The sequence below is a fragment of the Acinonyx jubatus genome, chromosome C2 (genome assembly GCF_027475565.1).
Source record: "Acinonyx jubatus isolate Ajub_Pintada_27869175 chromosome C2, VMU_Ajub_asm_v1.0, whole genome shotgun sequence".
NCBI classification, from domain to species: domain Eukaryota; kingdom Metazoa; phylum Chordata; class Mammalia; order Carnivora; family Felidae; genus Acinonyx; species Acinonyx jubatus.
The window spans coordinates 141,156,481-141,182,170 of NC_069384.1; the positions used below are offsets into that span (position 1 = coordinate 141,156,481).

At 38.3% G+C, this 25,690-nt stretch overlaps 1 protein-coding gene and 1 non-coding gene across 21 annotated transcripts in view; one reads left to right on the forward strand and one right to left on the reverse strand.

The window, feature by feature from the left end:
• The window catches only part of NEK10 (NIMA related kinase 10), a 229,878-nt gene that overhangs the window by 97,721 nt on the left and 106,467 nt on the right, over positions 1-25,690 (reverse strand). The gene's annotated exons all lie outside the window — the stretch shown is intronic.
• LOC113594178 (U6 spliceosomal RNA) lies at positions 2,342-2,448 on the forward strand. Its single transcript, XR_003414507.1, has one exon. It is a non-coding gene; the product is annotated as a U6 spliceosomal RNA (small nuclear RNA).

The following is a 25,690-nucleotide window of genomic DNA, read 5'->3' on the forward strand; positions in this document are numbered from 1 at the left end:
GTGAGACCAGCCCAATTTGCCCAATGCACCAGTGTATTGATGCTTTTAAAACGTTTATTGCATTAGGCCACCAAGTTTTGAGGCAGTTTGTTGAAGTTAACTGTTATAATAGATCTCATAAGATTCTCAAAGCTGTGCATGAGCCCTTGAATCAATGCTGTGCGTGAGCCCCTGAAAAAAGACCGAGAATTCCTTTTCCGGAAAAGAATTAAGAAAGGGAAATGAAAGACAAGCAATACACCTGCCAACTCTCATATCACTTTGCTGCTGGGATAAACTTCAAATATCCTCTGAGGTAAGAGTTTCCTAATTACAACCAAAAGCAACGACAAATAGAACGCAGAGTCTGATTTTGAGAAGCCACAACAAAATGTTGTTATGGTCTCAATTGTGTCCCCCAAGATTCGTATGTCGAAGTCCCAATCCCACTACCTCGGAATGTGACCATATTTTACAATAAATTCTGTATGAGATGATCAAGTTAAGACGATGTCTCTAGGATGGGCCCTACTCCAGTCTGATTGGTGTCCTTCTCCCCATGAGTGCACACAGACAGAACAACCACCATGTGAAGAGGCAACAAGAGGGTGGACTCCGGGCATCTGCAAGCCAGAGGAGACAGGCCTCAAAGGAAACTAAACTGGCCAACACTTTGATCCTGGACTCTCAGCCTTCAGAACTGTGAGAAAAGAAATTTAAGCCGCCCAGTCTGTGGTATTTTGTCATGGCAGACTTAGAAAACTAATGCAGGTTCTATGAGAAAACCTACTTATGTGTTTTTCACCTTCAAAAGAACCCAGCCTTTTGGAAATATGGCTAAAGTCATTGATTCAATCACATCTTACCAATATCATATAAGTTTTTTGGTGATTATTATTTGAAACCCATTGTAAAATAATTTGCTGTCTTGTAATGATTTCCAATTTCTCTGTTTAAGGTGAGCCCAACTACATTTAGAAAAATACAGAGATTTATAGCTAGCAATGCTTCCTTTAAGAGAAAAAAGTTAAATAGTATACACACACAATTTGATTAAAATTTGATTTGATTTGAATGAAAATAGGTTTTCATTTTTCCGAACAAAAAGATTATGCTGCATGTAAAAAATGGTCATTCCTAGATGATCCAATCATCTAAAATCTTTTAATGATCAAAGAAAACATAACTTAGACAATATTAAACAAACATAGGGGCTCTTCTGACAAAGATTAAAATATTTACAATTATGTGTGTTAAAATCACAGCCATGGTCAGTTATATGGCAATAAAAATGTATTTACTTTTACCATGTACAACATGGTGACTACAGTTAATCATAATGTACTATATACTTGAAATTTGCTAAAAGAGTAGATCACAAGTATTCTCGTCACACACACAAAGAGGTAACTATGTGAGGTGATGAATATGTTAATTAGCCTGATTGTGGTAATTATTTCACAATGTGTAAATATATTGAAACATCACATGGTATACCTTAAATATATACAATTTTTACTTGTTAATACCTCAATAGTGCTGGAAAAAAATTTTAAGTGAAGTCAGGGATAGTAAAGAGTTAGGTGGATGGCAAGGAACAATGTGCATTTATTATAAATATTCTAATAAATAAGTAAACATAACTCATATAGACTGAGTAGCCTTTCAGATGGGGCTGGACACTAACCACTACCTCTGTTTTAATAAGTCATAAATTCACAAATTGATAGTAAAAATGATGTAGAAGATAGATGAGGTTGAGAGGATGCTTAATTTTTTAAAAACATAAACTTTTTGTTCAGATTTTAAAATTCCACTACTAGTCCTTCCCTGATATATGAACAATTAAGTTGCTAATTGCCAAGGATTTATTTCTATTTCTATTTTTTAATTTTTTTAAATGTTTTTATTTATTTTTGAGACAGAGAGATACAGAGCATGAGCAGGGGAGGGGCAGACAGAAAGGGAGACACGGAATCCAGGCTCCGAGCTGTCAGCACAGAGCCCGATGCGGGGCTCTAACTCGCGGAGTGTGAGATCATGACCTGAGCTGAGGTCAGACGCCCAACCGACTGAGCCACCCAGGCGCCCCGCCAAGGATTCTTATTTACTAAATGAGCTAAACAAGGAGAATATTGGACCTAGATGTCTTTTAAAACATTTTAAAATATGAATATTTTTATAACTCTTAAGTAATTCAGTAATATGATAATTCATATAAGTTTGGAGGGGAGACTTTTTCCTTTAAATGGACCAAAGTAAATGAAGTTAGATAACAGATGTAAAAGGTTTTATGTATAAATAAGTATATTCCTTTTTCCTGCAGTAGTCATATAGTCGTCTTTCTTAAGTTGGATCATTGGCACTTACTTTGTCAGCACGTATGTGAAAATTAGAATGATACAGTGAAGATTAGCCCGGCATCTCCACAAGGACGTCATGCGAATCTGTGAAACATTCCATATTTTGGAAGCAGTGAGATGACAGGGAAAACTGTCATTAGGACTGTTCATTGGGATTATACATTAGGACTATTCTCTAGTCAACAGAGTAATGTCCTATAGGAGTAAAGAGTGACAATTCTGACACTGCTACTCATGCAGTCTGGAATTAGCAGATGGCGAAAGCCAGACTTCTCACTGTTGGAGGGAGTCTACTGATAAGCAAGGAAAAAGGGAGGTGTACTCGATCACAAGGCAATAAAACAGAGGTAGAGACAACACCGTGAACTTGTGTTTAGCCTATTATGGATACAGGTGATTGCATACAGAAATAGATAAAGATATGTGAAGGTACACAGGTTAGTATACACATGTATCTCCTCACTCTATCAGCTGAAAATGCTTGGAAATGACAATGCCCCAGTAGCAATGAGCACTCTTAGCACCAGATTTTGTATTTTTTTAATTGAACAGCAAAATAAATAAGAGTGTGTTATCCAGTTTGAGATGCCATAACAAAACGCCAAAGATGGGATGTCTAAGCAGGAATAAACAGGAATTTATTTCTCACAATTCAGAAAGCTGGGAAATCTAAGATCAAGGTACTAGCCAGTCCTGTTTCCCAATAAGGGCCTTCTTCCTGGCCTGCAGATGGCTACCTTCCTGCTGTATCCTCCCATGGCTGGGTGTGGTTGGGGGAGGGGAAGATGGCACGGAGGGGTGATTGATCTCCAGTGTTTCTTAAAAAAAAATTTTTTTTTAATGTTTATTTATTTTTGTGAGAAAGAGAGTGTAAGCAGGGGAGGAACAGAGAGAGAAGGAGACACAGAATCTGAAGCAGGCTTCAGGCTCTGAGCTGTCAACACAAAGCCTGAGGAGGGGCTCGAACTCACTGATGGTGAGATCATGACCTGAGCCAAAGTCAGTTGCTTAACCAACTGAGCCACCCAGGTGCCCCTCTAGTGTTTCTTATAAAAGGATCGATCCCATCTTCCCGACCTCATCTAAACCTAATCACTTCACAAAGGCCCAACCCCAAACATCATCACAGGACCTTCAGGAAACAACTAGTTTTCACCTAAAGCCAGGAGGTGAAGAGAAGAGATTAAGAGGAGACTGCTAATCTCAGAAGGCATTCCATGGGGTTGAAGTGGAAGAACAGGGCAGAGGGGAAGGAATGATGGTCAATGAAAGCCAGTGGAGAAGAGACCCAGGGCATGATCAGGGAGAACAGCATTCCCAGTTATTATCCCTGAAAGCCACGGCCCAGTTGTGTCCTTGACCCTAGTGTCTCCTGCTCCAGGCCATGCTCTCCACAGCCACTAAAGAGACCTTCCCATAATGGAAAGCTGATCCCTTCACCACTTCTTAGGACCAGATCACATTCTGCCATTGCCCTGTGAGTCTAACCCATTAAAAACAGCAACAACAAAACATGTAAAATCCTTCCTTGATCCCAAGTCCTCCTGTAAGTACCACCGTTTTCCTCATTTCCAAGCAGTTTTTTGAAAGAGTAATTCCTGCTGGCCCTCTTCACTGCTTCAACACCATCCATCATTCAACCCAACGGTGGTCCAGCATTTATTCCTATCTTGCCATTGATACAACTTCTCCCTAGAACCCCAATGGGTTACTAATTGCCTCACTTGTTTTAGGTGACTTCCTTGCAGTTTCTGACACTACTGACTGAAACTTACTTGTTGAGATATATATTTTTTTCATTTATTCAATAAATAGTTACAAAGTACCTCCAAAGTACCAGGACTGTTCTACCTGCTTGGAATACATTAACTGCTTGGAATACTTGCCCTCATGAAGCTTACCTTCCAGTAAGAAGAGGCAGGGAAGATAAAAAACACAGCACAACACAATGATTAAAAAGTAAATTATATACTATTTTAGTTGGTGATAAATGCTATAGGAAATAGAAAACTTAGATTAGAATAAAGGAAGTTAGGAATGGATGTGGGGAGGCAGGTTGCAATATTAGAAAGGGTAGTCCCTTCCTGCCTCGCAGTTCCCATATAATGGCACTTCTTTCTTTCACCCACGTGTTAAATGCTGTTTTGCTCTCATTCTTCACTCTCTTTTTGGATAATTTCTTTCACACCCAAGGCTTCCATTGAAACCATATGGGAACAACTCCCAGATCTACTCACCATCCACATGCCCCTCAGGCACACACAGGGGGCTTGTAGTGTCTCTGTCACAAACCACTGATTCTCAGGGTTAAAGCGCTGAACTCTGAATGATTTGCCTAGTTTACAAATCAGAGCGGAGAACCCACCCATCCCAGGTCAACAGCCCTCACGCTTTTTTGAATTCCAAGGGCTATTTCTGAGGTATAGCAAAAGGGCCAAGACATCTCTGCAGATGCTGCTGTCAGGGACATAGTCACCTCCAGGGAGCCGTCTTATTTTTTTTTTAAATATATGAAATTTATTGGCAAATTGGTTTCCATACAACACCCAGTGCTCATCCCAACAGATGCCCTCCTCAGTACCCATCACCCACCCTCCTCTCCCTCCCACCCCCCATCAGCCCTCAGTTTGTTCTCAGTTTTTAAGAGTCCCTTCAGGGAGCCATCTTAAACCCTAGGGCCTGTTTTCTTCATAATGCCTGGTGGGACCTGTGACTATCTTTGCCCTGATATTACCTCCTGAGGCAAACATTTCTCTTCATTTTTCTACTTCTGCCTCTACTTTCATTTATACTTCAAACAATCCTTTGGCTTTTAAAGATGTGTGTGTGTGCATGTATGTGCATGGGAGCTTTCCCTTAATCTGAGAGACTCAGGGCTGACTACTCTGCATCCCATTGGAACTTTTCCGATCTCAAGAGCCAATGTTTCCACAGCATCTGCCTTTTCAGATTTATCCCCAATTCTTGGTGTACCCACCATTATCATACTAGTGACCCACAGATAAACTTAACCTTCCAAATGCTAGTTCTTGCCCCAGAAGATAAACTTATGTGACAGCTGTGAGTTCATAAGAACGATCTTATATACAGCACTAATGAGCAGAAAGAAATACTAGAGCTGAAGCAGATTCATTTGTTGAAGGGTATATGAAATTGGAGAAGAAATTAGAATTTTTAGAGAAATCGAAAAACTATCATTGAGAAAGTATCTCATCAGCAATATAATGATGTAGCATCTTAGAAGTGGTGTTGGGAGACATCATAAAAGAAAATTTTGCCTAGCAAATGTTAGAAATTACTAATAAAAGAATGTTGAGAAGTTTGGGACACAGTTAAGGCTAAATTTTTAGAGATAGGTTTCTTTTATTGAAATAATTCGCCCAATATTATTTGCTTTAGCGGGTAAGGATAGAAAAAGGATTTTTGTATCACACTGCAATGTATTAATTCTGAGTCTATTAAAAAAGTACATTCTCAGGTTCTGGCTATCAAACTTTCATCTCCCTAGACTACCGGAAAGAAAAAGGAAAAAGAGAATTTGTCAATGTTAATGAAAAAGAAACAAAAATATACATTTTAAAAGAATACAAACTGGGGCGCCTGGGTGGCTCAGTTGGTTAAGCAGCTGACTTCGGCTCAGGTCATGATCTCGCGGTCTGTGAGTTCGAGCCCCGCGTCGGGCTCTGTGCTGACAGCTCAGACCCTGTTTCAGATTCTGTGTCTCCCTCTCTCTGACCCTCCCCCATTCATGCTCTGTCTCTCTCTGTCTCAAAGATAAATAAACGTTAAAAAAAAAATTAAAAAAAAAATACAATCTATCTGGGAACCCAAGATCCACTATTTGCTCAATCCAGGAGACAAAAGTCCATATGAATTCATGAGGATAAAAATCTGACTGACCTGACGTGACATAATTAACTGTATAGCCCAGTAATTATAGTTTGTTGAGACTGAAAAGCAAATCATGCTCTATCTTAGAATGATTCAATATAGCAGTAATAGGATGGATAAAGTGCATGCAATCACACAAGTAAGTGCATATCTGTGTGTGTGTGTGTGCACGCGCGTGTGTTGTGCACATGTTGGGGCACATGTTTATGGTTTCAGGAGGTAGGTATAATATTTCTGAGAAATAGCTCAAAAAACAATCACTATGGTGGGATGGGAGTCAATGAAAATTAATAGAGATGAGGGCAGCTGGGAGAAGCCAGAGGGAATAAGTGGCTAGGCACATTTTCTGGAGAGAGTGAGCAATGTGATACTCAGATATTCAGTGAGATGAGCAGAGTTTAGCAAAAAGGACTCTAGGCAGAATGGTGAATGCAGTTGCAGGATCCATCCGTGTTCTGAATTTTTTTCTGTGAGACCCTACTTATTAAGCACCTACAGGCACAGATAGAATATGGTCCAGTTTCACTAGACCACAGACGTGAAAGTGCATTCTGGTCCATCCAGTGCGTTCCCCACCACGGAAGGGTGAAAGAAGTGAGCTGGAGGAGAGGCAGAGAGCGGGGTGAGCTGCCACTAATGTGGGAGTTAAGGAAATAGGGAGAAGAGAGATTCCTCAGAACTAACTGGATGTGAGAAGAAGCATAAGGGAAGGGAAGACCCCTCATTTCCAGGCTCCCAAGTGTCTGGCCTGGATGATGGGGTAGGAATCAGTATCATTAACATAGATACAAGTGGATCAGGTGTGGGAGAAGAAACTGATCAATTTGGAATATATTAATTCATGCCTATGACCCCACAGTTGAGGAGAGCCAATGGGTAATACCATTCTGGATGTTAACAGTCTCTTAAAGTTTTATCTGTTGAGGTTATGTACCCTGGTATCATGGAAATGTTCTCAGCTCATAGAAGACTGCTGCCAGTAAGCAGGTAGTTACACAGAACAGTTCCAAGATTGTTTTAAATACAAACTTGTTACAGAGAGAAAAGATAATTAGACGACAGGTCAAGAACCACAGAAAAATATACTATGCCTGAAGAAAACTGGCCACACTTCGATCATAAATTTTAGGGCGTGCTGGCCCCTAGTTGCATCTAGGACTGGCAGATGTAACCAATAAAACTCCAGGATACTCAGTGGAATTTGGTTTACTAAAACGTGCAGTATTTGGGGACTTATTTACACTAAAAATACAATATTTGAGACACAAACTGAAAAACTCTTTGTTTATCTGAAACTCACATTTTATTTGGCAATCCTGTGTTTTATCTGGCAACCCTAGTTGCAGTGTTACTTGTGTACTCTCCTTTGTTAGTGTTCAAGTAGTCCTTCTTATAGAAAGGCAAACAAAAAGCTATTTACATACTAAGTATGGTTTTCTTCACTTGCTTTATAAAAATAATGAAAGCAGTGTACTTTTATGGGGTATTGGGGACATTTCTCAAAAGGCATCACATTTCTCTCATGTTGCATAGACACATGTATTAATGGTTTTAACACCAGTGAAATTGATGATTAAAAAGTTCTTTTAAATATAAGCAGCATCTTAAAGTACAAAACACATATAAATATCTGAAATGTTAAATCCAGGCCCAATTTTTACAACAATGAGCGTATCTTATCTGTAAGTGATTTAGTTAAATAATAAATACACTGGACTATGATTCATCCATAGTAGCCTCATTAGTTCCAAGGTCAAGGTAGGCCATGACCAGTTTCTAGATGCCAAACCTTCATATTGGCTCACCTGCCTCCTGTGGATTGCATTCAGGGAGATGTATGATTCAGACCTTCAGTAACATCTTCTAAACTAGAGTGCCAAGACACTCACTGGAAGAATTATCAATATATTTTCCATTAACGAGTAGAAGATGACTTTTAAAACTAAAACTGACCCATCATTTCACTGATTAATGCAGTACTTCTTTAAACTGGGAAAGCATTTATATGTAATATGGATAAAACTCATGATAGTAAAAAGAATAGATTGATGCTGTCTTATGCAAAATAGGACCTATGAATATCAGTGTGGACATCAATCTGCTTTAATTGATGTGTTGTGTTAACTGGAAAATGAAAAGTTAAGTTAGATTCAATTTTCATCTGCCCACTAGGATCAGTGGACATTGCCCAGGTGGCACAATTCATTTCAGATCATTTTATATGACACTGCAATTAATTCTTTAGGATCTGTCCATGAGATAATGTATGTGCAAGTGTCATGAAAAATTCTATGTGCTATACAAATGCAAAGTGCCACCACCACCACCACCACCACCACCACCACCACCACCACCATCATCATCATCATCACTGTCATTATTATTTATATAGAGAAATCTGGCACCTTTCATGAGGATTATTATAATAAGTGGCTTAGAAAACAACAGGCATCCCAACGGACATGGTAGTGAAGATGGGACCATCATATTTCTGAATCCTGAAGACAGATGTCTGACTGGACAACTACACAAAACAAGTATTTGACCTTTGACCTATTGAAGTCAAAGATTGGCCGAGGACTTTCACCACACTCGGTGAAAAAGATTGGTAGTGCCGACCGTGCTGTCAGGCTATGTTTTCGACCAGGTCGATCTGAAAAAAGTATGCGTGAGCTCGAAACACTAGTGGCTGCCTACTCTCACACGGTCTCACCTATGCCAACCTCCCTCCAGATCTTTGCTCCTCATTCATGGCAACACTTACCTAGGGTGTTCACTCCCTTCACCACCAAGCAATGTCACCCTTTCACATACAGATCAAGTTCTCCCTATCTCATGAAATCTTCTCTTACCAAGTCAGCAAACACAGATGGCCTGACACTAAATCGTAGCAGCACCACAGCCCATACTCTTCCCTAATCACACTTGCATCTACTAAATAAATATGAACGGAAAACCTACTCTGTGCCAGGAACTACTGTAGATGTTGGGACACAGCATGAAACACACCAAAAAATCCCTGGCCTCACGGGAGTTTCTGTTATACCAAGGGAGGCAACTAACTAACCTATAAGTAAATAAATAAAAACATACTAAGTGCTATGGAGAAACTAGATTCGTTATTTAGAGTAAAAGTAGATTTCATGAGTTAATTAGCATTTAATTGTTCTGTGGCATCAAGCACCTATTTGACCTTTGGAAGGTCTCGATTTTCTCATCTCTGTAAGAAAGGGAGATTTGTGAGATCTATTCTTAGTTTAAAATGCTGTGTCCGTCAATTAAAGTTTAAAAACATCTTGATGACATACATATTTATACAGTGTTGTAACAAAACTAAAATTTATTTTTCAGTATGACCTAAATTCTGAGGATAGAATCAACATTACATTCAAAATTAGATCACTTGCTACTCAAAAGCAAATCTGTGAGCAAATAAACAGTTTTTGATGATACATTACTTTTGCTACACAAGTAAAGCCTGTTTTTTGCTTAAGATTTTTAAACAAAACAAAGGTTTTTTATTCCAAAAGGCAACTAGCACATATTTCAAGTCATTTGTAAGAACTCATTCATTCTTTTTCATTGTAGATGTCTTAGGACTGAATCCTCACTGTATTTCCTCACTGTATTAGGGCAAATAGATCCTAAATCCATAATCTGATGTGGCTGAGGAAGAAAAGAGAAGTATTCTTCTTTCACCTCTAAAACAGAAGCTCTATAACTCTGAATATACGAAAAACTTTTGCCAAGGCCTCTGGCAGCCTTCTCACCATGGATTTCACTCTGTCTCCCTGCTCCTGGTAAGTAAATCATTTGCTAAACCCCAACAAAGAAAGCTATCAGTAAAACCAGGTTCAGTGTGATTTGGGGAGTACAGAAAAGCCTCCACCCACGGTATCTTCCCTGTGAGATTGTCTGCATCTCACAATAAGTGATCTCTTCTTTTATGTTAAACACTGTAGATGTTCCCAGGAAATTGATGAGGAGAAATTAGAGAGAAAAGATTAAAACACAGGGAATCAATGGCCAGAGTATTGACAGACTGGTTGACGATGACAAAGAATTCCAAACAGAGTCATTACGTATTCAATGCAAGAACAAGAAATAATAAATGTGACCGAGAGCCACAACAAAAATGATCATTGACAATACTAATATGAAACAAAGGAAACACTTGGGATGAGCAAATAAAAAAGTATTTAGTTCAATGACAGCCACTTGTCACTGATGAAAGGTACAACTGAAAATAAAGATTCATGAACCATAGCATATTTGCAATAAAATGCATAAACATAAACAAAATAGAATGTTTTAGAAATATAGAGACCACTAATATGGAATGATGTGAACCCCAACAGGAGAAGAGGAGTAAAGAAGAAAGAGATTTTAAAGGGCAAGGGAGAAAGAATGAAGCCACTTTTTACAACTGTTCCTGGCTGACTGTAACCCTGACATGACAAAAGAAATTATTTTCCTTAATACTTGGTTTTGCTGACATTCTGGTCTGCCATAATTGATTATTGTCTCTATTAACCTGACTAAAATTAAAGTTTAAAATAAAAGCAATCGTCCACTGTATGACTCCAAGATTTCTGTGTAAAAGTTCAAGAATGAGGGTCAATTTTTACCACCGTTTTATCTGCACTGAATTGCTAGTTTCCCTCCTGTAAGCAAGGAGCTAAATGGTCTACCTAAACGTTTCTTTTTCAAGTCAGTGAAATGCAAGGTAAGCAGCTTCATACTTTAATTAGAAGCATTAACCTTTAAAATCTCCACATTCCCAACTTCCAACACCACGGAAATTAATTTTAACAATGTGAAAGTTTATAAAAATAATCCTTTCTTCTCTCTTTTAAATACAATAGCTGCAGGCTTTCAAAACAGAAAGAAATAAAGCCCTTCATTCAGTACCAAATTTATTGTGTTCCATTTAGGAATTAACTGTTATCTGTGTGGTCCATGGGATGCCAGCTCTTTATGGAGAAAATAAATCAATTTTGCAATGAACCTGGTGTGGCTGAATGGAATGACATCTTGACACCATGGGACTGTGGAAAATTAGCTATCTTCTTTGTGCTTTGTTTATTTCCCAATACAACAGGAAAATGACCTGTCAAGTATGTTAGAAAGATTGCCAGATGCAACATATTTTAAAAATAAGGCACAGGGATACCATAGTCACTCAAGTAATTTCTACTCTGCCCTTTTCTTCAAATGTTAGCAGTTTAAATTGGAGAAAGGGAGAAACAGAAAAAGTGAAATAAGGATTGTACTTTGCTTTGTTTACCACATTTAGAGATTGTCACCTTAATTTATTGTACCAACACTGGAAGATTCAGTGGTTTTAAATTGATAACTCGATTTCTTTCTTTTTTCAAATGTATGAAAACTATAAACTAACAAGCATACCAATGGGTTCATTGTCTAAGAAAAGAAACAGGTCACACACAAAAGGAGGGTTCTTGATAGTCAATGAAAACACAAAGAATTCCAGACGGAGTCATTACAAATTCAATACAACAGCAAGAAATAATAAATGTGACTGAGGGCCACAACAAAAATGATAATTTACAATACTAATATGAAACAGAGGAAACACTTGGGATGAGCAAATAAAAAAGTATTTAGTTCAACGACAGCTACTTGTCACGGATGAAAGGTACAATTGAAAATACAGATTTATGAACCATAATATATTTACAGTAAAATGCATAAACATAAACAAAATAGAATGTTTTAGAAATATAAAGACCACTATTATGGAATGATGTGTGCTCCCCTAAAATTTATACGTTGAGATACTAATCCCCAATGGGATGGTATTAAGAGGGGGGCCTTTGGGAGACAGTTAGATCATGAATGCAGAGCTCGCATGAAGGGGATTGAATGAGACTAGTGTCCTTTTAAAAGAAACCCCAGAAAGCTCTCTTGCCCCTTCAACATACATTGGACACAGTGAGAAGACAGCCCTCGGTGAACCAGGAAGCAAGCCTCACCAGACACCAAATCTGCCAGTACCTTGATCTTGGATTTTGTAGCCTCTACAAGTGCGAGAAATAAACTTCTGTTGCTTATAAACCACCCAGTCCATGGCATTCTGTTATAAGCCTGAACTGAGGAAGACATCCACTCAATTAAAGAACAAACAAAACACACAATAGCAGTAGGAGATTTTTACACACCAATTTATCATTGACCTAAATTAGGATATAGAAGATCTGAATAATTTGTCAATAAATATAGTTGGATAAACATCTATTGAGCTCTGTGGCCTAAAAATAAAACACATGTTCTTCAAAGAATATATAAAGCTTGCATAAACTTAACTACATGTCATGTGTAACAGACTGACCATTCTCTTGGTAACTTGTCAACAAAATACTTTTACTCATAAGCATGCCCTTGTGTACTCCTTTCATACAATATTTCTGGGCTTGGCCATGTGACTGGCTTTAACCAATGAGATATTAGCAAGTGTTATGCTAACAGATGCTGGGTGAATGCTTGTATATGGAGGCTTTATTTTGTAACTCTAACTCTTGAGACACTCCCTCTCAGCTCTCAACCACCATAATGTAGGAGATGAAGCCTGATCTAGCCATGTAAAGAGAACACATGGAAGTAAACCAAGGACTCAGCCAATAGCCCAGGTAAGTTCCTAGCAAATGACCAGTACCAACCATCATTGGAAGAGATTTCTCCCACCCTAGTTGAGCTGCTCACTTGGCTACCCTTCAAAAAGACCTGGCCAAATTGCAGAATTTGAGCAAATAACTATTGTATCAATCCACCAATTTGGGGGTGAATGATTATCTGAATCATTAAGGTATAAGGAATTTCTTAACTTATTCTGAAAAACTGTAACTATGTAAGGTATATTCTATGACATAATAAAATCAAATAAAAAAATAATCTTCAAAGAAAAAGCCCCAAAACACTGAGATATAAACAAAAAAATTATAAGTTACTTATACGTGAAAGAGATCAAATTTTAAAAATGATTTAGGAATGGGGCGCCTGGGTGGCTCAGTCGGTTGAGAGTCCAACTTCAGCTCAGGTCATGATCTCTCGGTTTGTGAGTTCGGGCCCCACGTCGGGCTCTGTGCTGGCCACTCGGAGCCTGGAGTCTGCTTCGGATTCTGTGTCTCCTCCTCTCTCTGCCCCTCCCCTGCTCATGCTCTGTCTCTCTGTCTCTCAATAATAAATAAACGTTAAAAAAAACGATTTAGGAAGTAAAGACAATGAGAATGATACATATAAAAACTAATAAAATCAATACACTTAAAATGATTGAAGTTATACAAAGTATGTTCTCCAACCATGCTGGAATGAAATTAGGCAGCATTAAGAGAAGGAACTGGGGAATCCATAAATCTGTGAAAATTAAACAACACATTCCTAAATAAACAATAAAGAAATTAAAGGGTAATTGGAAAATACTCTGAGATGAATGAAAACAAAAATACAACATAGAAAAAACAAATGGGATGTCCCTATATCAGTGCTTACAGGGGAATTTATAGCTGTAAATGCCCATACAATGAGAAGAAATCTTAAAAATATTTCCTAGCCTACTACCTTAAGAAACCAGAAAAAGAAGAGCAAACTAAAAACCCCAAACAAGCAGAAAGAAGGTAGTAAAAAAATTAATGCAGAAATAAGTAAAATAGAGAATAGAAAAGCAATAAAAACAAAAGTTGGTTCTTTTAGAAATCAACAAAATTGACAACCTTTAACCTTTAGCTAGACTGACAAAAAAAAAAAAAAAAAAGAGAGAGAGAGAGGGCTCAAATTGCTAAAATTAGTAATGAAAGAGGGGATTAGAAATGAAAAAAGGAATTGACCTTATAGAAGTAAAATAATAATAATAATAATAATAATAATAATAAATAAGGGAATACTAAGAACAATTGTACCAAATTAGATGGCCTAGAGGGAAAGGAAGAGTTACTAGAAACATACAAAAATACCAAAAATACCAAAACTGAATGAAAGAGAAAAAGAAAATCTGAATAGACCAATAACAAAAAATTAAACTAATAACCAAAAAACTACCCACAAGGAAAAGCCAGGACCAGATGACTTCACTGGTGAATTCTATAATTGTAAGGAAGGAACAGTGATCCTTCGCAAAGTGTACCAAGAAATAGAAAAGGAAGAAACACTGTAACTCGTTCAATGAGGACAGTATTACTATGATACCAAAACCAAAGACCTAACAAGAGAAGAAAACTATAGGCCAATATCTCTTATGAATATAGACATCAAAACTTCAACAAAATACCACCACACTGAACCTAACAACATATAAAAAGGATTCTACACCATGACCAAGTGGGATTTCTCCCAGAAATCAAGATTGGTTCAAAATATGAAAATCAATCAATGTAATATACTACATTGACAGAGTGAGAGAAATCATCTCAATAGATGCAGAAAAAGCATTTGACAAAATCCAACTCTCTTTCATGATAAAAGCACTCAACAAGCTAGGAACAGAAGGAAACTTCCCTACCTAATAAAAGGCATCTATACAATCCTCAAGCAACACCATACTTAATGATAAAAACCAAAAGAGTGCCCCCATAACTGTAAATACAAATATATTTAAAAAAAAAAACACAGAATTTTTCCTGATGCAAAGATAACTTTCCAATGCCCTCCCCCCCCCCCATTCTTTTTAGTGCATTTACCTTAGAAAACTTGTCATTGTGAATTCCTTCTCTGTCCCTTGAAGATGTACCTAAATAAGCCTCTTGGTCAGTTTTACAACCAGGAGTCTTTTTCTTAAGGATCTGGGAGCCATCTCTTTGAAATGTAATCATCAAGGAGTTCAGAGCCCCTACCCCCGGTTTCCATGGGAGGGTAGGAGTCTAACTTCAGCTAGCACCTGGTTCCAAGTTACAAATCTACCTCCGGTCATAAAGATATGAGTAATTTGTTTTTCTTTTGGATAAAGGCAATTAGCAAACACAGGTGGCCACCCCAACTACCAAGTGAATGTAGGATGAACTATGTGTGACAAATGCTGTTGTCAAGTCCTCTTACTTGAAGACTAGTTTTCATTTATTTGGGGGAACATGTATGTATTGGGTTGCATCTGCTTAGTTTTACATTCTATCTGTACATTCTCTTTGGCGAATACCTGTGATGTAGATCCCATTCTGGTTCAATGCTTATTCAATAATAAAACAGTTTTATTTTTCTTTAACTTCTGTGGAGAGTTTGTCTGGGTTGGCAGGATACTTTCTTTTTAGTTTATACTTCCCTAACATCTCCTAAGATCAGGAACAAGACAAGGATGTCTGCTGTTATAATTTCTATTAAAAACTGTACTGGAGTTTCTAGCCAGGGCAATTAGGCAGGAACAGAAAATAAAAGGCATTCACACTCAAAAAAAAAAAGAAGGAGAAAAACTATTTCTATTCACAGATGACATAATATTGTATGTAGAAAATCTTAGGAAATATACAAAAACAATTACAGCTAAGGTTGCATGATATAAGATCAATATACAAAAATCAATTATATTTCTATACACTAGCAATGAACAATCCAAGATTAAATTAAGAAAACAATTTCATTTAAAAGGGCATCATAAAAGAATAATATACTTAAGAATAAAAATAACAAAAGAAATGCACCACTACTTGTACACTGCAAATTATAAAAACGTTGTTGAAACAAAGAAGACCTAAATAAAGGGAAATACATCTTGTGTTCAAAGATTGGAAGACTCAATATTGCTAAGATAGCTGAATTAATTTTCCCTTGTTGCTGCAACAAATTACCACAAACTTAATGGTTATCTTCCAGGTCTAGATGGTTCCAGAATAATTCTGCTAGGCTAAAATCAAAGCTTTGATAAAGCTTATTCTTTTCTGAGGGCTCTTTCCTTGAATTTCCCAGTTTGTAAAGACTACCACCAATCCTTGACTTACGGTCCCTTCCATTTTCAAAGCTAGCAATAGCCTGTTCAGTCTTTTTCTTCTAATATGAAATTTATTGAAAAACTGGTTTCCATAGAACACCCAGTACTCATCCCAACAGGTGCCCTCCTGAATACCAATCACCCACCCTCCCTTCCCTCCCACCCCCCATCAACCCTCAGTTTGTTCTCAGTTTTTAAGAGTCTCTTATGTTTTGGCTCCCTCCCTCTCTAACCTTTTTTTTTTTCCTTCCCCTCCCCCATGGTCTTCTGTTAAGATTCTCAGGATCCACATAAGAGTGAAAATATATGGTATCTGTCTTTCTCTGTATGACTTATTTCACTTAAGCATCACACTCTTCAGTTCCATCCATGTTGCTACAAAAGGCCATATTTCATTCTTTCTTATTGCCACGTAGAAGAACCTAAATGTCCATCAACTGGTGAAAGGATGAAGAAATTGTGGTTTATATACACAATAGAATACTACGTGGCAATGAGCCAGTTCAGTCTTTTGACACAGCACATCACTCTGACACTTTTCTGCTTCTGTTTTGTATTTAAAGGCATCATTACATTGGGAACACACCTCCATCTGCTTATTCCCCTTTACCATGTAACAACATATTCACACATTCCAGGGATTATATCAGGATTGTGAATATCTTGGGGCAGAAGGTAGGGTGTGGGGGAGTTCATTTTTCTGCTTATCACAATGGGAACATTCACAAAGTCGATGTACAGATTCAACCCAGCTGGGGTTTTTTGCAGAAATTGACAAGCTGATCCTAAAATTCATGGAAACACACAGGACACAGAATAGTCAAAACAATCTTGAAAAATAAGAACAAAGACAACTCACTCTTCCTGATTTCAAAACTTAATACAAAGCTACAGTAATCAAGACTGTGTGACAGGCCTAAGGGTGGCATATTTCTGGGAGTTCAGAAATAAATCTTTATGTTTATGGTCAATTGATTTTTTATAACAATGCCAAGACAATGAGTGGGGAAAGGATAGTCTTTTAAACAAATAGTGCTGGGACAACCAGATATCCACATGCAGAAGCATTAACTTAAAACCCTACCTCACATCATATATAAAAATTAACTCTAATGTATCATAGACCTAAACATAAGAATTAAAACTATAAAGCTATTAGAAGAAAATATAGATATAGGTCTTAATGACCTTGAATTAGGCAATGATTTCTCAGATAAGATACTTAAGCACAGCAACCAAATCAATAAGTTGGGTTTCATGAAAACTAAAAACTTTTGTGCTTCAAAGAACACTATCAAGAGAGTGAAAAAATAATCCACAGAATGGGAGAAAAATATTTGTAAATCATATACCTAATAAAGGCCTGGTATGCAGATTAAGTAAGAATCCTTATGAATCAATAATAACAAAAGTAATCCAATTTAAAAATGGGCCAAAAAAAAAAAAAAGTTGTTCAACATCATTAATCACAAGGAAATGCAAATCAAAACCACAGTGAGGTAATACATCACATTCACTAGGATGACTAGAGTCAAAAAGACAAATAATAATAAGTGCTGCTAATGATAAGGAGAGATTAGAATCCTCATATATTGTTGGTGGGAATATAAAATAGTGCAAACACTTTGGAAAACATTTTAGCAGTTAGCCAAAGAGTTAAACATAGTTACCATATTGAGGAGTATGACTCCAAACTGTGCCAAAATCCTGTGTGTGTTCCTTCAGGTCTGACCATGGGCAGTTGCCAGGCTTTGACTAGCAGATCTCAGGAAGGGGACGTTGCCCTCCCCACACCAGACAGAGTGCATTGCCAGTGTGTTACAGTTCCCAGAGGGAGTTGCAGTCAAGAACTGAGCCCACCCCCCAGCCCCAACCAGCCATGTTCATATGCACGGCTGCATTTCTAGCCCAGACACCTCCATTCGGAGGCCTCTTCCTTACCAGAGGCCTTAAATGGGGCACTTTCCTACGGGCTTCGGCTGAGACCACCTTATGGGGGCCTTGGCTGAGGCAGGGTTGTCAGCTACTGGCAACATTTCTACATACTACTAATGAATAGCTCCACACATCGTAAATGTATAAAAACATGGAAGAATATACAACAACTTCAGGTAGTGGTTACTTCTGGGGAGGGCAGAGAAATAGAGTTGAGAAAGGCCTCCAATTGAATCCATAACATTATTTCTTTTTTTTTCCTCCATTTTTTTGAGGGGGGGGGGGGGACAGAGAGAGAGGAGAGAGTCCCAAGTAGGCTCTGTGCTGTCAGCACAGGGCTCGAACTCACAAACTGTGAGATCATGACCTGAGCCAAAATCAAGAGTCAGACACTTAACCAACTGAGCCACTCAGGTGCCCCTAACATTATCTCTTTAAAGATTTTTTTCTTAAATAAATATAATAAATTTATTAAAATTTAATGTGCATATATAGGCACTTATTAATGTTTGAAATATTTCATAGTAAAAGATGAGAAGAAATATTGAAATAATAGCACTAGATGGTAGGATTCAGGGTGATTATAATTTTTTCTTGATATATTTATATATTTTTCAAGTTTTTCCAACCAAATAAATTTCTTTTATAATAGTAACAAAAAACACACATGTTTTTCAAAAACATATCACTACCAATAAGTTTACTTAAGCAGAGAACTTTAAAAAATGAGTAGTAGGGGTGCCTAGCTTGTTCAGTTAGTATAGCATGCAACTCTTGAACTCAGGGTCATAAGTTTGAGCTCCACGTTGTGTGTAGAAATTACTTTTAAAAAATAGTTTAAAAAGGAACCAGCATTAAAATCTCATTTTGGTGTAAAAGTCTCTATGGACATATGTTAACAGTTCAGGGCTGAGAAATGCTTAAAAAAAAATGTAAGCCAAAATTAGTATCTATTAGTATATATAAATAACTTCTACAACTCAACACCCCAAAATCAAATAATCCAATTAAAAAATGGGCAGGAGACATGAACAGACTTTTCTCCAAAGAAGACATACAGATGGCCAACAGACACACGAAAAGATACTCATCATCACTCATCATCCGGGAAATGCAAATCAAAACTACAATAAGATTTCACCTCATACTCGTCAGAGAGGCTAAAATCAACAATACAAGAAACAAGTGTTGGCAAGGATGTGGAAAAAAAAGGAACCCTAATGCACTGTTGGTGGGGATGCACACTGGTGCAGCCACTGTGTGAAACAGTGTGGAGGTTCCTTAAAAAGCTAAAAATTGAACTACCCTACAATCCAGTAATCCCACTACTGGGTATTTACCCAAAAAATACAAAAACACCCATTCAAAGGGATACATGCACCCCTATGTTTATTGCAGCATTATTTACATTAGTCAAACTATAGAAGCAACCCAAGCAATTCATTGGTAGATGAATGGATAAAGAACAGGTGAGATACACACACACACACACACACACACACACACACACACACACACACACAGTGGAATATTATTCAGCCATAAAAAAGAATGTAATCCTGCCATTTGCAACAATATTGATGGAGTTAGAGAGTGTAATGCTAAGTGAAATAAGTCAGCCATAGAAGGACAAATATCATTTGATTTCACTCATGTGTGTAATTTAAGAAACAAAACAAATGATCAAAGGAAAGGAGAGAGTGAGAGAGAGGGAAACCAAGAAACAGAATCTTAACTATAGAGAACAATCTGGTGGTTACCAGAGGGGACGTGGGTGGGAGGTGGGGAAAATGAGTGAAGGGAATTAAGAATATACTTATTATGATGAGCACTGAGTAATGAATAGAATTGTTGAGTCACCGTATTATACACCTGAAACTGATATAACACTGTATGTTAACTATAATGGAACCAAAAAAAAAAACTTAAAAAAAATACAAGCCAAAATTTAAAAGCTGAAGTTTACACATATCCAAATTATAGTGCTAGTCAGGAACTGAAATGCAAATAATTACAGTTACAATAGTTATTCCCTATTCCTGTCAGTTAAGATCCTTTTGAAAACATGACCTTAAATAAACCAGGATTATCTGAATGTGTTTATTCAAACTACTACTTGTAAATTACTCTGCATAGACCTATAGTTAATGATTAATATTTTTTTTTCTTTTTTAGAGCTGGAACATCTAATTAAATAGTTTATAAAGATTTTCTAGCACACTTTCTTCTTATTAAATTATGTGCAAATGCCCAATGAATAGAAGAGATCAAAACAAAGGCCCTGTGTTTGAAGTAGGAGGCCGAGTCCTGAGTTGCCGCTTGCTCCACAGATAATGGCCCCCTCTTACACCCACTTTAAACTCTCTCCATCAATGGCTCCTTCCCCTCTGAACAGCAACATCCTTTATTTCCTGGTTTCTAACCGCCACCACCCGTTAACATTTTTCCACAGTACAGTTTTCTCTACTGGCTGTTGCCAAAGTTCGACCTGCCACTGTTTATCACTGTCCTCCCTGAGGTCTTACATTAGCCCTTACCACTCCCCTGAAATCCATCTGTCTATCTGCAAATCCAAGGGATATTGTTCTTCAGGTTTCCCTCTGAAACCACTCTTGGTAATCACTGCCTATCTACAGATCCAAGGGATACCCTTCAGTTCTTTCCACTGAGTGATGATTTCACCGTACAAAAATGACAATTTTCAGTACTTGGTTTTTCTACATCTTCTGTAGAAAGGGATGCTGTTGACCTTGGAAAAGCATTGTGTTCCTTCTCAGAAACTTTCTCATGTCTTGTTTGACACTATTTCCTCTTGGCTTTCCTTCTTCTACCTCCTTTCTGCAAACTCCTTCCAGTTCTCCCCCAAGGCTTTCTCTCTCGGTGCCTACCCCCTAAATGTTGTGGCTCCTCAAGATCTTGCTCAGCACTTGTCTGTTTCAGCATCCCACCCAGATGCTGACGACTCTGTGTCTCCTCACCAGCCAGGAACTCTCTCCTGAGGCTCCTCAAACATATTTTGGGTTATTTATTGGACATGATAGCCTTACAGCCTCAACAGCAACTCAAGCTCAACGTTTTCAAAACCAAATTATTCATTTCCCCTTCTTTGAAAATTCATCCCTATGTCTTCCCTAACCATGTAGATGCTACTGTGGATTGAATTGTGCCCCCAAAAAGATGTGTTGAAGTCGTAACTCCTGGTACCTGTGAATGTAACCTTATTTGGAAATAGGGTCTTTTCAGATATAATCAAGATGAGGTTATACTTGATTAGGATGGGCTCTAGTCCAATATGACTAGGGTCTTGATAAGAGAAAGCACAGACACAAACATAGGTGCCCAGGAAGAATGTCGTAAGCTGATGGAGGCAGAATTTAGAGTGATGTGTCTACACATACGCCCATTCCCAGATCTGTCCTGTCCTCCTAGACCCTCATCAGCTTGTTCACTACAGAGCTCCATTTCCTAACACTGACAGCTGTCTAGTAACCCAGAGTGAGGACGGGCCTCTGTCATGAATTCCCTCATGGCAGTCTTGGGGAAAGCTACAGGCATTTCTGCACCCCAGCCTCAGCCAACTGCTCTATGGGAGACTGGCAGGATACCACTGACCTCGCAACACTTCCGATGGGGTAGAGGAGCACAATGCAGAAGCATGGAGAAATTAAGTCCTGTAGATATCTTTGACCAATGAGAGACAGGAGATTAATTATTCTCACTTCTTCCCCCAGTGGACTCCTTTAATACACAGATGTTTCTCAAGATCTGTCCAGAGACATCCCACATGACCAAGTAACTGGCTGTTTCCTAGTGAAGCTCTGGCCAGTTGGGATTACCACCAATCCCAACTGGGATTGGGATTACCACCTCCCATTCCCAATAGAGAGCCAGCATTTATGCTCCATTTTCTATGGAACCCAGGGCAAGACAGCAAGTTGTTTAAATCTCTTGTTTCCCATCTAAGAGTAGAGATAATGGTCCTTCTCAAAAGACCACTAAAAGTATATGACACGATGCCTGAAATAGTAAGTGCTCAAAAAAATGTTACTTATAAATACAAGATCCATTACCATTTTTGCATTCCTCTCTCACTTTGGTGGAGGAAGATGAAATTGGAGAAGTGTGCATGTGATGTCCCCTCTTTTCTTTAATCTTTACTGTGCTCCTTAAAAACTGTTACTACTACACCTGTGCCACAGAGGCACAAAAGCTCATTTATGCCAGAAAAGGCACTTGTTAAAGGCCATTAAGAAGCGTACAGAGTCTCTGGGGGGACCCCAGGGTCAGCCTCGGGGACTGTACAGTGAGGAACAACACCGCTGGCACAGTTAGCACCACTGACACAGGGCTACGGTCACCAGGATCCCAACATTACAGTCTTCCACCACCACCTCTGCCCTCACTCCAAATGGGACTCTGCCCAGCAGGTGCCCTCTCCCATTTTCACTTGCAAATCTAAGACTTGTTGAGGTTATCTGAGTGATGGAGTCTGAGCCATGTGGTAGTCAATTGCTATAGCAGCAAGGAAGGCTAAGCAAACACTTTTCTGGTGACTTACTTAAGGAGAGGATACTCATAAGGTGGGACATTCTCCAAATATAGAACGTGTGTTCAAAAGTCATCTGGACAGCCAGAAAATATGATAAATATCCACTCTGTATTTGTTTGAGGAATTGTTGCAAACCAAATAAAATATAATTGCAAATAAAAAAGAAAGGTAGAAAAAGAAAAGAGGATCTGGGGAGCAATCTACCTATGGAGGGAATTCTCGTAAAGGATATGTTGTGTCCAATAGTCCATGATGCTTGGGCCTGGGGGTGAGCACTAGCCATTTTGGGAGCGGACCTAACGGCTGCTGCTGGGGTCACAGACATACTGGGATGCCTCAGGCAAAGTGAGCTAAATGCGTTGACTCCGGGTGAACCCATTCCAGCTCTCAGCCAACTTCACAGAGGAACTAAAACTCAAAGTGAACAGAAGCAAATTCCACTTCAGCTCAATGTTATTCATCAACCATGAGTTAGAAATCTTGAAAGAGAACGTTACTTGGTCAACAAATATCTGAAACATTAAGATGATAGGGGTTTTATCCACAGAAGGAAAAGACGTATGAAAAAATGAAAATGAAAATATTGAACCAAGAAAACAAATCACTTCTATCAAGTATATCCATCCATTGTACCACTAATCAATCTTATCACCCAACATGGAATCCTAAAATTATGGTCTATTTTTTTTTCTCCTCTGTTACATACACATAAAATAAGTCACCAAGGATTTTAAGTTTTCCTTTGAAATTTATATACTACTTTCCCTTTTTTAAAAGACTTGATCTTTTTAGAGCCGTTTTAGGTCCATAACAAAATTGAAAGAAAGGTATGGAGAATTCCCATTTACCGCCTGCCCCCACATCCCCTTTCTCTTTTATTCCCATTAACAGCAGGTCCAAAACAGCTCACACCTGGACTATCACAAAGCCTTACTCCTTTAAGTGCTTTCACTCATTCATTCACTGAACAAGTATTTACTGAGCACCTAACATACGCCAAGTCCTCCCTTTCAGAATTTTGCTGTAAAAGAAAAGAGGAAAGTGGGTCAGTAACTGAAGAGAAAGAGAAGGCTTTTTGTTTTAAAGATGGGGAAAATGACAGTATGCTAGCAACTTGGTAGGAACGAGTCAGTGGAAGCAGAGAAATTAATACTGCAGAATCGAGAGGGAGCATCCTGGAGTGGTGCCCTGTCGGAAATGGAAGAACCACGGAAACAGAGTCACATGAGTGCAGGGCCACGAGAGGGACACAGGAGCAGGGAGGCGGGAAGGCATGGAGGCAGAGCTAGTAGAAGTGCTCTTCTGACGGCTCCTGCTCTCTCGGCAAAGTAGGGCACAGGGGTGCCAGAGCGCTGGGTGCTGGATGTAAGAGCGGAATCACTGGGTTCTACTCCTGAAGCCAAGACTACAGTGTCTGTTAATTAGCTTGAGTTTAAATAAAAGAAAACAAAAGTTGAAATTCCTCCCTCTTGCTGTGAATCCGTATCTTAGTCAAACGCCTCATCACACGCTCCAGCACACGCGTTTCCCGTTTCTCCAGGCCCCTGGGGCCCCTGCAGCTCCCTGTGTCTTTCTCCAGGCCTGCTCTGCTGCTCCCCACCGACACAGCAGCAGAGGGTTCACGCCAAACACTCGATTCCATCAAAACACAGATTGTTTCTCCTTAATTCATTAGCATAGAACTTGAAAATATATATTACTAAGTAGGTGATACCCACAAGCAAGGAAACAAAATTTTATTCGTATGACTAGAGCATAAACAGAAAATAATGAAAATCTTTCATGAATTGTATATGAACAGATTAGGAGGAAAGGCCCTGTTAATTAGAGAAGGTACCATAAACACGCCTACTTGCCAGTGGCCAACAAGTTGGTGGAAAGCTACTTAGTCAAAAAGCATTCAGTCAAGGGGCGACTGGGTGGCTCAGTCAGTTGAGCGTCCCACTTCGGCTCAGGTCATGATCTCACAGTTCCTGAGTTCGAGCCCCACATCGGACTCACCTCTATCAGCACAGAGACCCCTTCAGATCTTCTGTCTCCCTCTCTCTCTGCCCCTCCCCCACTTGTGCGCTCTCTCTCTCTCTCTCTCTCTCACTCTCTCTCTCAAAAATGAACATTAAAAAAAAATTCAGTTAAGCCTGCTGTAGTTTAAATTCTGAAACTGATATATATAAAGGCCTAAGAACTTCTAGCTAGCTATTCTTATTTTAATGGTCAACAAAAACTCTGGTGAAAAATGAAATTTCTTTTAAGAAAATGAAAAATTAGTCACTAATGAATTTTCCCAGTTACTGGATTTTCTACATATTGATAATTATTTTGCTATAAAAATTTCTTTGCCTTCTTATTTCTAATTGATTTGCAGCCAATTATACATGCCCTGTGTGACATGAATTAGGGAGAAGCTGGAAATAATTTTTAATGACTAAAAAAGGAGACTGGTTGACTAATTTATGATTTATCCAGATAATAGAACATAGTGTGGATATAAAACTAAAGGTACAAAAAGAGCATTCATTAACATCCGTGTGTGTGTGTGTGTGTGTGTGTGTATTTGTGTAGAAAAGGATTTAGTATTTGAAATTGCCACACAAAGTTGTTTTTGTGAGTTTTTTCCCACCTTTGGATTAGCAGGATTATGAATGTTCCTGATAGGATTTCTTTTGTTGTTGTTGTTGTTATTTTCTGCAATGAGAATATACTGCTTTTATAATAAGGAAACAATAGAAGAAACTGTAATGAAAAAGTTTTGAACTTTTGGGGGCTTAGAGGCTTTGCTGTTCTTTGTTTTGTTTATCTTTCTTTGTCATCCTTTAATTGTTAATTCACTTTTAGTCCATGATACCAGATTTGGCAAAATATCAGATATTTCTGTTTTTATCATAATATACATATACTATTGGTAACCTATCTTTTCACCTAACAGTATACCGTGGATATGCTTTTAGGTCAACAAATTCATTACTATAATACCACTTACCATTATTTACCTAATCAACCTAACCAGCCCCACATTTCACTGTTCAATACCCACACTAGCTG